A 19,779-nucleotide genomic window follows, 5' to 3' on the forward strand; every position below is an offset into this window, starting at 1 on the left:
GCCACACGTCTCCCTTGTCATGAATTATCCCCCCTTCAGATCAATTAGTTTTCGGAAATGTTTCTCAACTGTTTTGAGCTTCTTCATCGTGTGTTTTTTTTTTTTGTTAAGTTACTTTTACATAGATCTGTTGTCATGGTTACTCTGGTGACTTTGAACTACTTACATCCACATTGTGTACTGTAAACCACAAAACTTTATGGTCTCCTTGTATTCGATTGTTTATCTTATTTATCGGTTACAATTTTTTTCTAGTCCTTTAAGTTGAAATAATTTTGAAACAAATTTGCCATTGACTTTCACTTTGTGTTACCATCATTCTTAACACTCAGAACAAGGACAGGGTATTAAGTTCTAAACTTCTGGTCTCTGGTTTATGACTTCCATTTCTAGAATCTTTTGAACAGACGTCAGTTGTTTCACTGTTTCCACTCTTTTAATCAACCAATGGTCAAGTTTCTTTGTAAACTCTGGGGCTTCCCTACCTTCTTCTATGGTGTATTAGTACATTTTTGTTTAATGGTCTTTTTAAGACATTTCCCTGGCTTCAGATATTTCTTTGAGTTTTTCTTTGAATTTCTTTGTTTTGTTGTTTTTCTTTAATCATATATATATATTGAAAAATCAAATATACTGAAATAAAATTCCTGATAATTTGCAAATTCTTTTTATCTGAAAAACTGAAATTCCATCAAAAGTAATTTAGTTTTTCAGATACGAAGGCATCACAAGTTAGATTAAAAATCCTATTGTAAAAAGAAATCTCAAAATTACTCTATAATTTTATTTTCTAAACAATGACTAGAATAAATTTGTTTACCTTTAATATGTTTATTTTTACTATTTGTCACTTTAGTGATGCTCAGTTTTTTTCTCTTGTTCTTTCAATGTACTATATTTTTTATTTTTTTTTCATAATTGGAAAAAATCTTTTTTTCCTTAACTTGCAACAAAATGGCATGAAAGAAACAGAAGCACCATTTTTTTTGTGTATTTTTTTTAGTGCTTTCATTTCTCCTGGTTTATTCTTATTTGGATAAAAAAAAACTGCATGTGATGTGTATATATGTTATGTATATTCTCTTTCCTTAGAAGTCTGTTCAAATTTTTTACAATGCCTCTATTATTATGTCACTCCATCTTGGAACCTGGATGCTGATCTCAAAATGATTTTACTAGAAATTTAACAGTTAATTGTTGAGAAAAGAATTTCCTGGCTCGTTGGCCACACTGGAAAAACTCTAGTTTGACCGTTATCATTTTTCAAAGTAAAAAATAAATAAATGTAAATTTGGCTGGAGACTCTATCTAGGTCTAGAGCCAGCATGGCGTAGTCAGCCATATTACCATATAAGTGAGTAAATTAAAAGGCGCTTCAATTTTTATTTTTATGTATAATATAGACTACATCTAGATTCTAGATCTACAAGTAGATCTAGACTAGATCTTAAGAGCTTTAGATCTATTGTTAGATCTAGATGTCTATATAATATTAATAAATAACCATATAATATATCTTCCTCGCAGACCAAATCAGAAAATGCATACGTTCTAGCAGCCAATGTGTTTGATGTCTAGTTCTAGCAGATAACAGTGTCACAGGCTCAATACCCGAATTTAACAAAAAATTTACTTATTTTAAAAAAATTATTTTTTTTATATTTGAAGTTTAATAATGGAGGTATTGTGATTTTTTAAAAAATATATTTTTAAATATTTAAATTTTTTTTTTGTTTTGCTTGTACTCTAGACGAAATGATTTTCTTTGTTTAAAAGCGATGTGGTCAGTTAAGTTTGACATGTTTATGTTTGATGTCTAGTCGAGCAGTGTAGCTATTTGATCTGGATAGAGCGCCAAGCTGCTTGAGGACATGATCTAGAAGATGCTAGAGTTTGACTGTTGGTAGAGAGATAACCTGCTTGTGGTTTTTATAGAGCAGCCTGGAGCCATGAGTTATCTACCTTTTAAAGCACATTAATTGAGGAAATAGATTGACATATTTAGTTTTACCTTCGAACACAACTTTATTCTACCACTCTAAGTGCTGTCCCTTAGTTAAATGATATTTTATATCCTAGATGTTGCTTGTGTGCTTTGAACCAAACCCTCTAACTCATTGCATGCCAGATCTAAAGTTGACATCTTTTTTTATTAGCAAAACATCGAATCTGGAACTTTAACCTCCAATGCTTGGTACCATTCTGCCATCTTGTCTTAGGGTTAAAGTTCAAGATCTATATCACAATTGAAAAAAAGGAATTCTTCGTCTAGTCTTTTTACATAAGACTTTGGCCAACAGCAAGAAACTGAATTTATTTTGTTTTTTTGGAAAGTACTGCCATTCTTTTTACTGACGACAATTTTTGGGGTCTAATGTATTTTTTTTTTACTTCATAGCAAGCATAGCAAACTCTGTTCCATTGCATTTATGGGTAAGGAGTTTCAGTGATAGTTATCTAGGTTATAGTTAGGATTTCATGACACCACATGCTAGCTCTATGTTTCAGTTTGGTATCCTCTGCCGAAATGTTGGTGGCAGTCTAAAAGTTAAATTGAACTGAACACTAACAGGACAGATGCATGCTTGGTCATGTTGTATGTGCTCTTCACTGTTGTTTTGAAGGTCCTGGGTTTGAACCCTGCCCTCTGTCATCCATCTGCCATCCTTCGGGAGGTTTGGGCTCGGATGTAATGTTCAATTCTGGAGAAGCATCTGAAGCATGTCAAACAAAACTTAACATTCAGCTTTGGGCAATTTCAGTCAAAGTTCAGTCAAAAGTTGCCTGCCTGGTCGTGCGGTTTGCACACTGGACTGTCGTTCAGATTTATCGATGGTCCCGGGTTCAAACCCTGCCCGCTCCCATCCCCTGTTGTCCTGCGGGAGGTTTGGACTAGGAAGTAATTATCTTCAACTCTGAAGGAACATCCGAAACATGTAAAACATTTTACAAACAAACAAGTTTATCCATGGAATAATAAAAATCTCATTATGGTTTTTAATTTGTATTAATTGGTGACTTTTGTGACATAATTACTTGAAAAAATGGTAGATTTTAGTGAGACATTTTCTAAATTACTTGGAAAGGTTGAAAAATCATTGATGACATTTTTGTTTTCCACTATAATGCTTTAACACATTAGTTTTCTGTGTTCATCACATTGTCTCTTTAAAATGTATTTTGGCTCACAAGGTGTTCAAATGTAATCAAAAGCTTTTTGAAAGGTCATGTATTTATCTCCTTCTTGGTCCAACGTCTTGGTCAAAGATGAGCACAGTCTCATTTCCTATGAACTGGAAGAGGACTGTGAAGTCTGTCGTTGCCTTGAAAAGCCGGCCACACACAAGGCATTGAGTCTGTTGCAGAATTACTTTCTTTTTCTCTTATTATTTTTTTTTAAATGAATGTCATGTAGCATAAACTGTCATTTTGTTTCATAGTTTTTATAGAGATCTATATGGTGAAAGTTGAGGAAAAATACTAAAATTTAATGATAATATAAGGTGGTCTATTTCTGCATTCTATTACATCCAATATTTTGTTAGACAATCTTAATACTAAGCTCATGAATGGGATGTGATGTACAGGTTTTGTTTTATTTATGCATAGTGTGTCTCCAAGATCAGTTTCTTTTTCAATTTATTTGTTGACATTTGAGGTTGAGGGGGGGTTAGTGTGTAGTGTGTCTCCAAGATCAGTTTCTTTTTCAATTTATTAGTTGACATTTGAGGTTGAGGGGGGGTTAGTGTGTAGTGTGTCTCCAAGATCAGTTTCTTTTTCAATTTATTAGTTGACATTTGAGGTTGAGGGGGGGGGGGTTAGGTGGTACTCGGGAGGAGAAGTTGCTGTGATATCTCTTTGGATTTGGGACTCATAATTCAAGTTGAATGGTGCATTGACAATTCCTTGACTTCATCATGATAAGATTTCCAGATCCTTAGTTATCCATCAATCCCATTGGCTCACTTAATGATGTGTAGCCTATTCACCCAGTACTCACCCAGTACTTAATCCAGCAATAACCTGTGCTGGTGCCTGAGAACAAAGTAGATAACAAATTGGACAGGTAGAATAATTCTGTTTGAAAGATAAATCAACATGCTTCTTAGTACGTACTATGTTGGCAGTAGATTAAGAAATGTGATTTTTCGTGATCAATACTTCAATATATATTTAATCTTAATCCTTTCAATTAAAGAAAAACAAAATTACAACATGAAAAAATGTCTTACATTGGTCATCAATAGCTGATGCCGAGAGTGGTCCTTTGGCTTGAAATTTTTTTAATATATACTGGAGAGTGAATGTTATTGATGACTTTGTACATAATATTGCCTTCAAGTAGTGTTCTGATTAGATCTTATATCGTTTTACAATGTTTTGAATTGATTTATCTATTCCCAATAACTTATTCAGATAATTCATAATAATCTTCTGTCTCATGTATAATATCAATGTGAAATTTTTGGCCTGCAGTTTATTTTTCATTTTCCTGTGGCTAGATGTAAACCCCTGTATACATGAGGCTCAAAATGATCCTGTTTCAACTGTAGGTCACTCTCTGTACTGTACAACTGCTTACAACGATTCTCTTTGAACTTTCTTTTGGGAAAAGTTTTTTTTTGTGTTGTTTTTCCCTATATATTGTTTGTAAATGTGTTCAAGTATTTTATTTTCGAATCTGAATATTACTTTATAGTTATATTACTTTATAGTTATATTACTTTCTAGTTATATTACTTTATAGTTATTCAAGGCTGATATCAACTAATGATTATGTTGTTCCACTTGTTGCTAGTAGTAAGTGACTCTGTTGTATCACTATTTATTGTGTCCTATTTTTTTCATCAGCATTTTGAAATGTGCATTTGGCATGGTTTATATATATATTTTTGTGTGCTTCAACTAATATTGATTTGTCTGTGTGTGTGTGTCTTGTTGCATTCTCTTATTTTAATAGATGATGATTATTACATGAATGAAGTTGTCTCACCTATCAGTGATAAACACATCACGATATAATAATAAATTTTTTTATTGGCACATTTTTACTATAACATTCTACCAAGATATAATGGTTGTCAGAGGCGTGATCTAGAAAACCTTTTTTTTTTCGGTCGTTGTACTGTGACACTTAGTTTCTCACAGCAATTATTTTTGTCTAAATTTTAATTATTTTAACTTATGCTCACTTGATTTTTTTATTTAAATCATTGTACATTCACACTGCACTTATGTATATAATGGTTTGTTTGTTTTTTGATTTGCACACTATGGGATAGCTGTCCTGGTCAGGATAGCTGCCTGGTCGTGCAGTATTCTTGCTGGACTGTCCTTCAGTTGTCCAGGTGCCATCCCCTGTCGTCCTGTGGGAGGCTTGGACTGGGAAGTAGATTATCTTCAACTTTGAAGGAACATCTGAAACAGATTTTTTTTTTACAATTGGATTACTTCCCCTGTCAGTGGAAAGAGCTGCACTTAGTACTCAATTGTGTTATAATTTGTCTCCTTTTTCTTATAGGTCAAGGTTGTCCTATTGAAGTGAACAACCAGGTATCAGTTATATTGTTTTTTCCCTGTATAAAAAAGTAAAGTTCCCCTTTGAGACCTTGTGGTCTATAGGGCAGATGATGTAAAGATCACCTGTTTCTTTGGCCTACAGTTAACGAGGGTGTCATGTGGCCAGCACAATGACCAACCGACTTTACTTTTCCCCAACTATTGTCAGGTTCCCATTAGAGCTGGGTGGACACAGAGGCGCCCAAGGATCCCGAAATAAAAATCCCAGTCTTCACCAGGATTCAAACCCGGGACCCCTGGTATGGAAGCCAAGCGCTTTACCGCTCAGCCACTGTGCCTCCTTTTTCCCTGTGTATTAGGCATCATTGGATTTTGTTGTAGTCCTAGCCCTAGAAGGAACCTTCTTTGGTTTTGTTAGACTTTGTTTCCTAGCACTTTGTGGTGTGACTTGAAGACTTTGAAAAATATACATTATGTCTTTTTTTTAAAAATCCCCTTAATATCTTTGAGAACATTTTTCTTTTCTGTTTGAAATATTTGGTATCGCTGGATAATCAACACACCCTCAGTTGAAGTCCATTAAGAGTTGAACTGAACTTGCTGACCGTCCCCATGAGATCCTTAAATCCACTCTCAGTGGACAGGAGCTCCTCACCCCCAGTTCTGTCTGAAGGTTCCTCATTGATATTGACCACTCTGGGCACGACATGGCCTAAATTGTGCCGATGTGCCAAAAACCCAAAATGTCAAGTACCACTCTGGCTTTGATTCAGACATTGACCACACCACAATATAATATCTCCACCCTAATCCAATTAGCTGCCAAGTATTTTATATGCTCTCCTTGCTTATGGGCAGTTTGTGTATATATTTAGACTTCAAATTACTTTTTCACTTCAAGTCTATTCAGTGTAGCTAAGGACAAGATTATTACTCAGCCCATTTGAGTGTTTTCTTTTTTTTTTTTTACAAGTATTCTTTACATTCCTTCTCCATTCTACATTGTTTTGTTTTTTTCTTGCCTCTAGATTTGGACTTGAGATTTGTCTTTTGATTTAGTTCATTACACTCAATGATGAAGGGAAATAAAAAGTCTAATTTCATTTTCATGTTTATCCAAATTTTTTGTTTTCAAATTCACTGATTTGTTTTCTTTTAGCAAGCAAGTTCTGCTCCATTTTGATGTATTGTTCCTACACATTGAAAAACTTACACGAATCAAGGGTAAACTCATTGGAATGATTCTCCAGTATTACAATATTTGGAATGATACAATGTTGTGTATTCTAGAATTTATTATTCATTTCATTACCTTTTTTTAAAATTTGAGATTTGATTTCATTGAAATGTATTCTGATTTACTTGAAATATATGTTTTGGGAGAATAAAGCCATGTTGTGTGGAAGTCTTATTCTTTTTAAAATTATATTTTGTTGAGATAACTTTAGTAAGAGAACTTTGCATAATAACTTTATGTTTAAACAATGCTTCCCCTAAAAGTAATTTATGTTCAAAGAACAAGCCTTTAAACAAGGGTACATTGCTGATACTATAACCCAGTTAAACATTGGTACATTGCTGATACTATAACCCAGTTAAACATTGGTACATTGCTGATTCTATAACCCAGTTAAACATTGGTACATTGCTGATACTATAACCCAGTTAAACATTGGTACATTGTTGATACTATAACCCAGTTAAACATTGGTACATTGCTGATTCTATAACCCAGTTAAACATTGGTACATTGCTGATTCTATAACCCAGTTAAACATTGGTACATTGCTGATACTATAACCCAGTTAAACATTGGTACATTGTTGATACTATAACCCAGTTAAACATTGGTACATTGCTGATTCTATAACCCAGTTAAACATTGGTACATTGCTGATACTATAACCCAGTTAAACATTGGTACATTGTTGATACTATAACCCAGTTAAACATTGGTACATTGCTGATTCTATAACCCAGTTAAACATTGGTACATTGCTGATTCTATAACCCAGTTAAACATTGGTACATTGCTGATACTATAACCCAGTTAAACATTGGTACATTGTTGATACTATAACCCAGTTAAACATTGGTACATTGTTGATACTATAACCCAGTTAAACATTGGTACATTGTTGATACTATAACCCAGTTAAACATTGGTACATTGTTGATACTATAACCCAGTTAAACATTGGTACATTGTTGATACTATAACCCAGTTAAACATTGGTACATTGTTGATACTATAACCCAGTTAAACATTGGTACATTGTTGATACTATAACCCAGTTAAACATTGGTACATTGCTGATTCTATAACCCAGTTAAACATTGGTACATTGCTGATTCTATAACCCAGTTAAACATTGGTACATTGCTGATACTATAACCCAGTTAAACATTGGTACATTGCTGATACTATAACCCAGTTAAACATTGGTACATTGTTGATACTATAACCCAGTTAAACATTGGTACATTGTTGATACTATAACCCAGTTAAACATTGGTACATTGTTGATACTATAACCCAGTTAAACATTGGTACATTGTTGATACTATAACCCAGTTAAACATTGGTACATTGTTGATACTATAACCCAGTTAAACATTGGTACATTGTTGATACTATAACCCAGTTAAACATTGGTACATTGTTGATACTATAACCCAGTTAAACATTGGTACATTGTTGATACTATAACCCAGTTAAACATTGGTACATTGTTGATACTATAACCCAGTTAAACATTGGTACATTGTTGATACTATAACCCAGTTAAACATTGGTACATTGTTGATACTATAACCCAGTTAAACATTGGTACATTGTTGATACTATAACCCAGTTAAACATTGGTACATTGTTGATACTATAACCCAGTTAAACATTGGTACATTGTTGATACTATAACCCAGTTAAACATTGGTACATTGTTGATACTATAACCCAGTTAAACATTGGTACATTGTTGATACTATAACCCAGTTAAACATTGGTACATTGTTGATACTATAACCCAGTTAAACATTGGTACATTGTTGATACTATAACCCAGTTAAACATTGGTACATTGTTGATACTATAACCCAGTTAAACATTGGTACATTGTTGATACTATAACCCAGTTAAACATTGGTACATTGCTGATTCTATAACCCAGTTAAACATTGGTACATTGCTGATACTATAACCCAGTTAAACATTGGTACATTGCTGATACTATAACCCAGTTAAACATTGGTACATTGTTGATACTATAACCCAGTTAAACATTGGTACATTGTTGATACTATAACCCAGTTAAACATTGGTACATTGTTGATACTATAACCCAGTTAAACATTGGTACATTGTTGATACTATAACCCAGTTAAACATTGGTACATTGTTGATACTATAACCCAGTTAAACATTGGTACATTGTTGATACTATAACCCAGTTAAACATTGGTACATTGTTGATACTATAACCCAGTTAAACATTGGTACATTGTTGATACTATAACCCAGTTAAACATTGGTACATTGTTGATACTATAACCCAGTTAAACATTGGTACATTGTTGATACTATAACCCAGTTAAACATTGGTACATTGTTGATACTATAACCCAGTTAAACATTGGTACATTGTTGATACTATAACCCAGTTAAACATTGGTACATTGTTGATACTATAACCCAGTTAAACATTGGTACATTGTTGATACTATAACCCAGTTAAACATTGGTACATTGTTGATACTATAACCCAGTTAAACATTGGTACATTGTTGATACTATAACCCAGTTAAACATTGGTACATTGTTGATACTATAACCCAGTTAAACATTGGTACATTGTTGATACTATAACCCAGTTAAACATTGGTACATTGTTGATACTATAACCCAGTTAAACATTGGTACATTGTTGATACTATAACCCAGTTAAACATTGGTACATTGTTGATACTATAACCCAGTTAAACATTAGTACATTGTTGATACTATAACCCAGTTAAACATTGGTACATTGTTGATACTATAACCCAGTTAAACATTGGTACATTGCCGATTTCGTGTTCCTATTGATTTTCTTAACATGGCTTTGAAACTAATGTTATTCAACATTAATCGGGTGGACATCGTTTTACATGCTGCAGATGTTTCTTCATATTTGAAGAGCATTATATATTAGACCCAAATCTCCCTCAGAGCGGCGGGCTGGGTTCAAACCTGGGCAATGGAAGTCACCGAACGACAGTCCATATCACATACCACACGACTACATAATATGGGCGAATACAAGAGAGAAAAAAAAAGGGGGGGGGGGTAAGGGAGTATCTGTTGAAATATTGACTATAATCTTGTTACAAAGCTTTTATCAATGTTGGAGAAATAACGTGTGCAAACACTTACCAGATTAAGTTGATATAAGCTTTGTAAAAATAGATCCATAGATACTTCTGGTTAGTGAAGCATTTTTTTTTTAAACCTGTGAGAAAGCTTGGTTCACTTGTTACATTTCACTAATTGTTCACGTGATGTTCTATGTTCACTTGTCGTTTCACCTTTTCTTGTTATCGCGGTCACTTTGTTTTTTTTTTCACTTTATACTTCTTATGTCGTGAAGTGGTGACATAGATATCAACACTGCTTATGTAGACACGGAGGGCAAAGTTAGGAAAGATTCCACAGTGGCGTGCCAACCATAGAATCAGATGCAAAACTTATATTTTTTTAAATAAAATCTCAGAAGACCAAAAAAAAATATGAAATAATCAAACAAGCAAAAAACAAAAAATACTTTTTAAAAAATTGTTTATCTTAGGAGAAAACTCCACATTTACAGCCACATAATTTAATTCCATTTTTTTCCTTTTTTTTTCGATGTCAAACAAAATTAATTAAATAAATAAAATTAAATTCTAGTTTTAAATAGCGCTACTTTCGTGCTTATGGCATGCTCAAAGCGATATGATCCAATCTCATTTGTAGACCTCTGAGGGGGAGGGGATATCTGGGAGAAGGTTTTCCGTGCTGCCATTAGGCGCTCAGTAAACACAATTATCACTATTTTATTAACCTATTGGTTAATTTTGTTTTGATTGATTCGTCATTTGTTACGAATAATTGTGCAATGTTTCAACTTATGGTAGAAAAAACGTGTTTAATATATGTACCATACAGGCAGAGTGAGTTGATATAAGCTTTATAAAAGTTGATGCAGGCCCTAAAATGTACTAAATATGTGGTATATCTACATGTCTAGTAATTCTAGTTCTTGTTTATACGTTCGCCAAGTTATTTGTGCAACTTCAGCATTGAAAAATAAAAGCCGCTTGTGACATTATGTTGAATAGGCCTACATAATACGCTTGTGAAACATGCCCACAGAAACTACACCTCGACATTTCTGTTAAACAAAAGAGATTCTTTTTTTTAATCTGAAATTCAGAACAAAAAGTGGGTCAATGGATAGCGCCAAGCACCCGGGGGCGTCTCAATGGGCCGAATGCTACCCAAACTGACTCTCACATATTCACAAAGCAAGCTAGTTACAGGGGGGATAATTCAGTATTTTTTTCTTAAGCAAGGGGAGAGAGGTAGTGACACAGATAGATGACAAGTCAAGATGTATGTTCACAGGAAGGGGAGTAACTTAAGTAAAACTGGCCCGGAAAAAAAAGGGGGGGGGGGGATTACAAATATATTTTCATGAATGCAGTCTAGCTTACATAAATATGTTAATTCTTCACCAGGGGCGGACTGGGTGTCAAAATCGGCCAGGGCATTTCTATAAAATTCGGCCCACAAATTCTCTATCATGTAATGGGTATCTATTTCTAGCTGTATCGGTCCCCATTAATCTTTGGTAAGATTGATAATGTATCGATATGCATGCACACTGTGAACTCTATATCTTTATAAGCAATACAGCGTCTTTTTAAATTAGAAATTAAGTAGGCCCTAAAAAAGATGAAGCCTACTAGTAGCACTGTCTATATTCTACATTTTATTTATATTATATGTGTTCGATTAAAATTGTATTACACAGTACTGCTGCCTATGAAAGACTTTTTTAAACACGACGCTCAGAGGTCTTTTTATAATAATAATAATAATAATATAATAAGAATATTATAAAACCTTTAACAACTTGATATATGCCATAGTGACTTCGATCAGGCCATTTCGGTGGCCCTACCGGCCCATTTGGGTACCGCCCCACCAAGCATTTACCCAAATGCCCATATAGCCAGTCCGCCCCTGTTCTTCACTAATAAATCTAGATCCTGACCCCCTCCCCTCTCCCATTGAATTCTTTAGAGAGTAGGGTCTACAACTCTCTATTACCCTTCAAACATTGTTTCTTTATATCGATAGGGGTAAAAGATTTCCAGGCCAGTCTATGTTCTGTTGTTCAGATCAGCACAAAAATATTTTAAAAAATCATCTCGTACAGAAACAACTCAACCGAACCTGTAGGCGGTATGTTCGTCTCACGTCAACGAGAAATAACAAAAGGCCCGTAACTGGCGTCTATATCAAACGAAAATTAGAATAAAAATCTGGACCAAGATTAGCTTCCCTTTTGGGACTGAATTTACCCGCAATATTTTACCACATTTTTTTTTCTTTTTTTTTACAATTATATATTGCTGTAAAATATATACCGGTCCAGTGTCGACTCTCTCTATTTAGATCCAGTATCGTTGTTGGTGTGACTGTCACATGCTGTGTTAGATAGGTGACACCTGGTTTCAAGACTGCTAGTGACACTGTGACAGTTTGTTTGCCTCTTGCGTTATGTAATTGAGTTCTACAGTTGCACTGGACTAACTCAGCACAGTTTAAATGGTTTCTTATTGCGCGGTGGTTATATAAAGGTAGACAATCTTTCGAAACTACTGCGTCTATTTAAAGGTATACTTCATCGTACGCAAGGTAACAAAGAAATTTAATATCTAAGATAAAAAAAATTTTTTTACTCCTGATTACATGCATTGGCACTACTTTTTAATAAAATCTTTCAATGATATATTATTATATATTATATATATAAACTGACATTTACATCTTATTATATTTTATAACATATTTCTTCAAAAGAAAACAATAATTACATCCTACGTCCTACGCATTTCATATGTCAATCTAGTCAAATATATAAAGCAAAGACAAACTCTGCCAAGTTATTGTTTTTCCTGGCTGATTCAGGCAACCCATTCCATGCTCTCATGGCACTAGGGAAGAAAGAACACCTGCATGAATCTGTCCTAGCATATAGAATAAGAAATGTGCCTTTATCTTTGTATCTTTTTGAGTATTTTATTACATGCATAGATAGATTATATATAAACATAATAGAATAGAATAAAATAGAATAACTGACTGACAGACCGATAGATTGATAGATAGATTGATTGATTGATCTAAATCTATGCTATCTTATATGTTCCTATCGTATCTAGACTAGTGACAGCCCGGTCATGTGGAATGCACTCTGGGCCGTCCTCTCGATGTTCCCGTGTCGGAAAGCAGCCCGTCGCAATCTCTGCGGGAGGTTTGGGCTAGTATGTAATAATCTTCAATTCTGAAAGAAAAATTCGAGGCATATAAAAAAAAAAGAAATAATAACTGTAGTGAAAAATGTCAGCAGTAAAATCCTCACGGGATTTTAGTTTGTATAGCTCCACGGTTTAAATAACCTTGAAACAACACAAAATGTAAACTAGCCTATCGCTCTTCAAGAGAAAAGTCTAAATTTCTAGATCGCACCAAACTTTGACAACTAATTGGTTACGAAAATATACATACAAATGAAAAACAAAAGGCCTTCCAAGAGAAGTGACACACTATGAAATGTTTCCCGTAGCTAGAGGGTTGACATCTTCAATCACACAGCAGACGTGGAGCTTCTTCTTCACGTAATCACTAATCTCCCTCCCCCATGTTTAGTAAATCTAATTTTCGTCAATAATAACGTGAATATCACAGTATAGTCAGTATCTCATATTTATTAATCCAGACTACATAAAGAGTCTCCTAATCGTCTTTGCCTCTACCCACAAGATTTTGAAAAAAAAAATGCCGCCTTAAAAGCTCTGGATCCTCAGTAAGTTCTTCATCATCTTGTAGTGACGAAATTGTTTAATCTCAGTGGAAATAAATGTTAAATAATATGTGTATTTATATACACTTTAAATAAAATCTATTTCTATCAGCCTGTGAATTTTATATGAAGCAAATGAGCGAACTTAGAGAAGAAGTGGAGATGGATTGGTCACACCCTTAGAAAAGATAATAGCAACAGAGCTAGGCAGGCCTTAGAGTGAAACCCCCCAGGGAACAAGACGCAGAGGAAGACCAAAAAGAACATGGCGACACAGTGTACTTGAAGAAGCTGAGAGGACCGGGAAGAGCTGGGAAACCATAAAAAAAAAACTAGCAAGAGACCGTGGAGAGTGGCGTGTTTTTGTCGAGGCCCTATGTTCCATTAGGAACCCAAAGGAATGATGACTATGCTGCTGCTGCTGCTGCTGATGATAATAATGATGATGATGATGATGATGATGATGATGATGATGATGATGATAATAATGCTGCTGCTGCTGCTGCTGCTGCTGCTGCTGATGATGATGATGATGATGATAATAATGCTGCTGCTGCTGCTGATGATGATGATGATGATGATAATGATGATGATGATAATGATGATGATGATGATACTGAAATGAGTGAACTTGTGTTTAAAGACAGGAAGTGAACAGATCGATCTATTCTGTTAGTGTATGGTCAGGGATAAAAAGAAATCAAATAGCAACTGGACATCTAAACTTCTAACCAAAATCGGCATGGCTAGTGCATTCCTCAAAGTCTTAAGTAAGTAGAGATCTAGCCAAGGGTTAACGACCAGGGTGTCACCGTGGCCAGCACAATCACCAACCGCCTTTTTTTCCCCCAAACTAAAATCAGGTACCCATTAGAGTTGGGTGGACTCAGGGGCGCCCTAAAGATCGCAAAATTCAAAATTTTAGTCTTTACCGAGATTCGAACCCAAGTTCGGAAGCCAAGCGTTTAACCGCTCAGCCACCTCTCCCACATTTACATTTTCACGTACAGAAAATAGAACAAAACATATTCTGCAATGAAAAACAAAGAGAAAAAAGAAAGGCTGGAAGACAGAAGCAGACATGGAAGAGATCCAAAACGAGGCGAATAACCCAGATATGCTCAGAACAGAGTCCGATGTATTGTGCTACGCTCCACCATAAGTCAAAAGAACTTTAAATTAATTTATTTTTTCACTCTGACCAGTTACTTTTCCAGTGCTACCGCCTAAACTAAAAATACTTGCTGAACAACGTGAAATGCAAAAGCGCTTTGGTGTACAAATGTCATGCCACAAGAAGAGAAAAAAAAATTTGCTGCAATTTGGTTAATCTTGTGATCCCTGGTTTAGGAAGGATGGGGGGGGGGGGGGGGGGGGCGAAGCCTCTGAACTGTATTAATAATTAAAGAATATTGACATTTTTTATTGCTATATGCAGAATGAACCTATTATATTGATCTGTTAATCTATTGATCTCTTTCCCTACACTTCCTCAAAGAGTCAAGTGCTCTTAAATGATTGGATTTCAAAGGCATGTGTGTATCTAGGTGTTTGTGTATGTGTGTGTGTGTGTGTGTGTGTGGCTAGGAACGTTACATGTGTACACTAGTTTAAACCCATTTCCATTATGTATCATCCGTTGTTGTTTTTTTCAGTTACATAGTTGTAATATTGACCGGTTCTGTTTCAACTCTAATGAGATTCAATATTTAGATTCAGTGTTACATACTCTGCTAGAGATGTGACACCTGGTTTCTCCCGAAGAAAACTTTACATGCTATAGTAATAATTTTTTTTTCGCGGCCCCCGAAAGGGAAATAGACGCTACTAGTTTTATGTGGTCTGTCCGTCCGTCCCGTTTAGATTTCGAAAACTAGAAAAGATATTGAAAATCCTACATCATGATATTTTAGACCTTTCAAAGTTCTGATGCAACAGCTACCTTTTTTTTTTCTTTTCTGAAAGCGAAAGCAGTTTTTTCATAAAAACACACCATTTTTACAACTATCCACTATTAACTTAATAGTAACAAACATGGGAGGCTATTTATTAAGGGAGATGACTAGTTATCATATTTTTTAACACATTTATGGAAACTGTTTTAGATTTTTTGTCAAAATTTTTTTTTTTACAAATGTATTGCTAAGTTAAGTAAGTTCTGTCATACTAATTACTACATTTACAAAAAAAATATGTTTACTTTTTTTAAAGAGAAATAAAACACTGAAGTAAAGGAATTTTAATTAGATCAATTAGATAATCATTATATGACGTCATTAGGCCAGTTTTTTTTATCTAACTGTCCCTTCACTTTGACCTATCCCTTGGTCTGCTGGACCGTTGGGGCACCACATAAGATCGGTCATCCTTCTTTCTCCATTCTTCTATGTCATTTGCCTTTGATAGAGCTTCATTCTGATATTATTTCAGAAAATACTGAAACCTGCATTTTTACCTGCCTGGGTGCACCACTTCGGGGGCCGATTTTGAGTTTGTGTTACCACACAACCCATCTTTGTAACCTTGTTATTAAATGAAATTGTTCGCAATAAACTTATGTTTTTATCTTATCTTATAAATTTCTACCGATCCTTCAAATAAACAGATAAATGCGTCCTACACGTATCATGGTTAAATAGTCGTGTAAATTAGAGAACTCTGCAAAGTCATCAGTTTTACTCGCTGATTTAGGCAAACTATTAATCACGAATGGTCTTCTGTTTGAAGATAAAATATCTATGTGTGAGCTGGCGCACCCAAATATACATAAATATATATATACTAGCCATATGTTACCCGAGGCCCGCGGGTCTTAATTTGCGTATCACTGTCGATAGAGTCACTGAGAGTGTTTTGGAAACTATTAAACGAAATAATATTATACGTAAAGAGAGTGCGTGAATGTAAAAATAGAATGAATTGATATATATATTTAATTTTTCATAGGCTAGTGTCAAATTTAGTTCTTGTACTTCCGCTTTTTAGTCTATTATATGGGTTAGGGCAGAGCTCTTACAAATTGTTGAGCACATGCTGCTTTCTGTACAGTTTGACCAGAGGTCAGTTTTCTGTCTGTGTGACAGGTGATGGTTGTGACTTGTGGTCTTTTGAAACTTGTTTGAATCTTGTTAATTATTTTGTACCTGGGACTGCCCACACTATTTCCTGCTGCAGTGTTTTGTTACTGCTGCCTTAGTTCTTATAATTGCTGCTGTAGTAAAGCGTGTTAGTCACTGTTTCGTTCAGAGGTGTAGATCTGTACTTATTAATGGTGGGGTGTTAAGGCAGGATTAGTGTAGTAAGTTGGTGTAATTTGATTGGTTAGTGAGTTTTGTTAGTTTGTTATTGTTGGTAGACTGACAGATATAGCAAGGTTTCGTTTTGTTGTTTGGGTACAGTGTTTAGTGTACATTCATTTCATTATTGAATTATTTTTGCTCAATTAAAAACAATATCTTTTTTTTTTTTTTTTTTTTCTCAATTAAAATTGTTATATTGTTGTTTTTAGCGGCCCCCGAAAGGGTAAAAGACGCTATTCGTTTTGTGTGGCCTGTCCGTCCGTCCGTCCGTCCCGATTAAATCTCGTAAACTAAAAGAGAAAATGAAAATCGGACATCATGATATTTTAGATCATTCAAAGTTCTGATGCAACGGCTACTTTTTTATTTTCTGAAAGCGAAAAATCTAATTTGTTATATGCAAGCAGTTTTTTTCATAAAAATACACAACTTTTACAACTATTAACTATTAAACATTCAAACACTTAAGGCTCTTTATCAGGGGAGTCTATCGCGTACCATATTTTTAACACATTTATGCAAACGGTTGTAGATTTTTTGCCATTTTTTGTATTATTAAGCTATGTAAGTTCTGTTATACTAAGTACTACATTTACACACGAACAAATGTTTACTATTTTTTAATTTAAAACAATTATTAAACTTGTAAACTGCATTTTCTTATACCTTTTCTTATCGTTACACACGTATCCATACGAAACTGTTTTTTTTTTCTCAGGATTCGCATAAGAGATTGAGCCTTTACAAAACAATTAGATCAATTATAAGACATCAGTTAGGCCAGGTTCACATCTAACTTTACATTCACTTTCACCTATCCTTTGATCTGCTGGACCGTTGGGGCACTACACAAGATCTGTCAACCTTCTTTCTCCATTCTTATCTGTCATTTGTCTTTGATATAATTTCATTCGGATGCTCTTTCTGAAAATATTGAAGCCTGCCTGGGTGGACCCCTTCGGGGGCCGATTTTGAGTTTGTGTTTCCACACAAACTATCTTTGTATCCTTGTTTTTTTTTTAAAGTAGTTTAGGTTAGTTAGTTGAGATAAGAGCAGTCTGGTTGCCTAGGCGACTCGAGCCCCTTGGTGACAGACTGAGATACCATATGGCTACTGTGTACTTCTTGTAAGCCCGAGCTAGACCTGACCTATACCCCGCCAGTGATTATGATAGGTACCTAACCATATCTGTACCAATGTCAATATATATATAGTCCTTGAGTTGGTCCCTTCAGACATTACACCATTGAAAAGTTAAAGAAAGAGGATAGAAAAAGGGAGAAAAATCTACAGTTAACTACAAAACTTATTTGGAAAGAAAATATATTTACCTATTTCTCTAGCAAATACAAATGCACTTCTAATCCTGTTGGTGGAAACGTATGCGCGTTATCAGATTGTGACTGAACGTGAAACAGTTTGTTTAATCAGAGGCATAGATCATTGCAGGATTGAATAGTAAATAGAGGAGACTAGCCCGAGATTAACTAGTTTAATAGTACCCCGGAGGGTACATGTGAAATGTAGAGGAGGGGACTGGTATATTTCAAATGTGTTAGAAGTTTGTATGTATATAGATCTAAGATGTTTGTGTTTGGATATGTACATATAAAGTGGATCATTATAAAGTGTTGAATGTTGGTAGTGTACTTGCAGATGTAAAGGATTTGTTTTTCTGAATTATAAACTTTTGGAGTCAGAAGTTGGTAAGAGAATATTGTTTTTAGCGTTTTTTCTTTCTTTCCTTTACTATATGTTTCTTTTCTTCTGGTACCAACTAGCCATTTCTTGCTTAGATGTAAAGAATAAAGAATCAGTACTTGATGCTTTTGACTTTGCATATGAAATAAGAAATGTATTTTTTAACGCCCCCGAAAGGGAATAGCCGATATTAGTTTTGTGGGGGTCTGTCTGTCCGTTCGTCCGTCCGTCCATCCTGTTTAGATCTCTAAGAATATAAAAGATATTGAAAATACGATGCAACGGCTACTTTTTTTTTCTTTTCAGAAAGCGAAACATTTTTTCTTAAATTAACTATGCAAGCAGTTTTTCATAAAAAAACAGACCATTTTTATAACCACTCACTATTAATTGTAAAAAAAAAACGCGGAAGACCATTTAGAAGGGAGAAGGCATACTGTAATATTTTTAACACATTGATGAAAACGGTCTGGTATTTCTTTTTAATTTTCATATGTATATATATATATATATATATATATATATATGAATACATTAAGTAGTTTCTATCATATTAGCTACTTATTATTAAACTAAATTTTGATGTTTGTTTAAAAAAATAAGAAAGAATCTATTCTGTAGGCATATAAATGAAGTATAATTTAAAACAACAATTAATAGGCAGCTTTCCTTATTTATACGATAAGAAGATTTGAAACAGCATCTCAATGCCATGTGGGCCCCACTTCTTCTTCTTCTTCTTAAACTGTCAGGTAGAGTTGAGCCTTCGGCTCTTGGACCTCTAGGCCAGCAAAAGTGAACAAGAGCTCCCTCTCACCGGCCTAAATGAGAATAGTGTACACTGTTTTGTCTGGCGGGTGGGTCAAACTCGCGGCAAGAGGCCGCGTATAGATCTACTAAGACCCCCGCCATTTTCCTTTTCTATACCAGGCTAACCGTGCGGACACGCCATTTATTATGTAACGGCCCCTTGAGGAAATGCTCTCGCACCCCCTTAGGCACCCCCACCGGAGTCTTGTTTTTCTACCCTTTGGGCTAATCGTTTCCTCCTACGATCGTTTCCACCCGGGCGCCACCATGAGTCAGGGTAGCATGCACGGGTGGGGGCCCCAACAACAACCTGCTGACCAGTGTCAAAAAACGCAAACGA

At 34.8% G+C, this 19,779-nt stretch overlaps 1 protein-coding gene across 1 annotated transcript in view; it reads left to right on the top strand.

The window, feature by feature from the left end:
• Positions 1–18,183: 18,183 nt before the first annotated feature.
• Positions 18,184–19,779, top strand: part of LOC106073822 (uncharacterized) — a 34,409-nt gene continuing 32,813 nt past the window's right edge. The window contains exon 1 of the mRNA XM_056016033.1: positions 18,184–18,634. The gene's annotated coding sequence lies outside the window, so the exon portion shown is untranslated. The remainder of the gene's footprint in view (positions 18,635–19,779) is intronic.

The sequence above is a fragment of the Biomphalaria glabrata genome, chromosome 17 (genome assembly GCF_947242115.1).
Source record: "Biomphalaria glabrata chromosome 17, xgBioGlab47.1, whole genome shotgun sequence".
NCBI lineage: Eukaryota > Metazoa > Mollusca > Gastropoda > Planorbidae > Biomphalaria > Biomphalaria glabrata.